Source organism: Lathyrus oleraceus, chromosome 6 (genome assembly GCF_024323335.1).
Source record: "Lathyrus oleraceus cultivar Zhongwan6 chromosome 6, CAAS_Psat_ZW6_1.0, whole genome shotgun sequence".
NCBI classification, from domain to species: domain Eukaryota; kingdom Viridiplantae; phylum Streptophyta; class Magnoliopsida; order Fabales; family Fabaceae; genus Lathyrus; species Lathyrus oleraceus.
The window spans coordinates 472,431,933-472,434,535 of NC_066584.1; positions in this window are offsets into that span (position 1 = coordinate 472,431,933).

Genomic DNA, 2,603 nt, shown 5'->3' on the forward strand with positions numbered 1-2,603 from the left:
GAGTCTTTCGACAGAGGGAAAAGTGTTTTTCACTCTCGGTTAATGGGAGTATTCTAAGTACTGGTGCTTTCCTTTGTGAGGCCTTTGTAGACCTTACTTCCATATAGCTTAGCTACTGATGCGTTGATACCTTTAAACATTATATCATGTAGCCTGGCTGGGAGATGTTGAGTTCCTTGAGTGGGCCGCTTTCACCTTTTAAGTGAGACTTATATCGAGCTCTATAACAAGACTTAGTATTAAGTATTCGGGACTCGAAACAGATCTTGCTCCTTAGGCATGACTTCAGAAGTTATCTCGCTTAAGGAGATGCATAATCCCTTGTGCAGAAGCTTTTTTTTCTCTGAGAATTCTAAGTTCCCTAGATATTACATAGCCGGCTGGGGACGTCGAGTCCCTCAGGCGGGTCGTTCTCATCTTTCAGACGAGACTTCTATCGAGCCCTCTATCAAGAATTGTCATTAAGTCTCTAGGGTGCCATACAGGTTGTGCCCCTTAGGCATGACTTCAGAAGCTATCTCGCCCAAGGAGATACTGAGCCCCTCGGGCAAAAGCATTTTATGCTATAGGAATTCTAAGTTCCCCATATATAATGTAGTTAGACAAGGGACGTCAAGTCCATCAGGAGGGTCATTCTCATCTTTTAGACAAGACTTTTATCGAGCACTCTATCAAAACTTGTCACTAAGTCTCTAAGGCTTTATACAGTTCGCGCCTCTTAGGCATGACTTAGGAAACTATCTCACACTAGGAGATACTTAGTCCCTCGAGCGAAAACTTTTTTTGCTCTGGGAATTCTAAGTTCCCCAGATATTATGTAGCCCGGTTAGGGACGCCGAGTTCCTCATGCAGGTCATTCTCATCTTTCAGGTGGGACTTCTATCGATCTCTCTAGCAAGACTTGTCACTAAGTCTCCGGGGCTTAATACAGGTTGTGCCTCTTATGCATGACTTCATAAGCTAGCTCGCCTGGGAAGATATTGAGTCCCTCAGGTGGAAACATTTTCTGCTCTAGGAATTCTAGGTTCCCCATATATTATGTAGCCTGACTATGGATATTTTTTTCTTCAGGTGGGTCATTTTCACCTTTCAAGCAGGACTTCTATCGATCTCTCTAGCAAGACTTGTCATTAAGTCTTTGGGGCTTGATACAGGGCGCGCCCCTTAGGCATGACTTAAGAAGTTATCTCGCCCGAGGAGATATTGAGTCCCTCGAGCAAAAGCTTTTTATGCTATATGAATTCTAAGATCCCTATATTATATGTAGTCTGGATGGGGATGTCGAGTCCCTCAGGAGGGTCATTCTCACCTTTCAGGCGGGACTTCTATTGAGCCCTCTAGCAAGAGTTATCACTAATTATCTTAGGCTTCATACATGTCGTACAAGAAGGTTCAATAAACACAAGAAATTGGGGTTTGAACTGAGTTTCTAGATATAAAACTTTTTGGAACCCAAGAACTTAAACAACAAAGAAAAGACAAAGATAAAATACATGTATTTTTATCGTGGTTAGCTATTAATGAAGCTATGTCTAGTCCATCCACCTGAGTTATTTCTCCTTCTCAATAAGGACTTAATCCAATAATCCAACTGATTAAAAATCTCAAAGACAACTTGTCTAAAACTTCTTGAGAATTATGACTATAACCTAGTCTCTCATGGAATTACAACTCAAAGACTAATTGTCAATGATTTTCTGAAAATTCTGACTATAACTAAATTAACAATTGTTTAAATAAGATATTTGTGTTTACAAAGATGCTTCTTACTAAGCAGAATACACGCAATGAAATTCATAAATTACACTTGAGAACATTTGAAATGAAGCTCAAAGTGTTTATTTTATTTTCTCTTTGTTGAAGACGATTTAATTTACTTAGTTTTCTTCATCATGAAGTATCTTCAAGATTTTCCCCAAAAAGCTTTCTATCTCTTTTTGTTCTTCTTCAATCATGCATCATCGCCTTTTTTTTTAAATTTTCCTTTGTCCTCTTTTTATAGATGAAAAATAAGACCGTTGGAGGATAGAATTGGAAATTTCTCCAATAGTACACCCCAATTGTATAGTAGGTAGGTTCAATCGTAAATCATGGGTGGTGGTCAGAAAATCTTTTATAGTCATTTGCAGTACAATCCTTTTGATTTCATAACTTAAGTTATATTGTTCACTTAGACTATTCGTTCATTTTTTTCTCTGAAACATTGGCTTTGCATATGAGAGATTCAAAGCATGTCTAGAGTTAAGAGTCTTGAGAATAGACTTCAGAGTCTAAGGAAAATGAGGCTTGGATGAATCAAATTATATCTGAGTTGATTTCTTCAAAATTGTTAACTGGTGAAACCACAGTTGACTTTAACTTCAGTACTTCTTCAAGTAATCACTTTGGTTCAGATTCAGATGATGTCCAAAGTTTTCATAATTTATTTTATTATAGTCCATAGTGTTTATATCCAGAGTCTCTTTATGGCCATAGTTCAGAGTCTGATTTGATCAGCTTTATCCAACATCTTGACTTGTTCAAATTTTTCTCTATTAGGATTTGGCTTGTTCATATTCATTTTTACTTAGCCTCTAACTTGATCAAATTCTGCTTTACTTAGC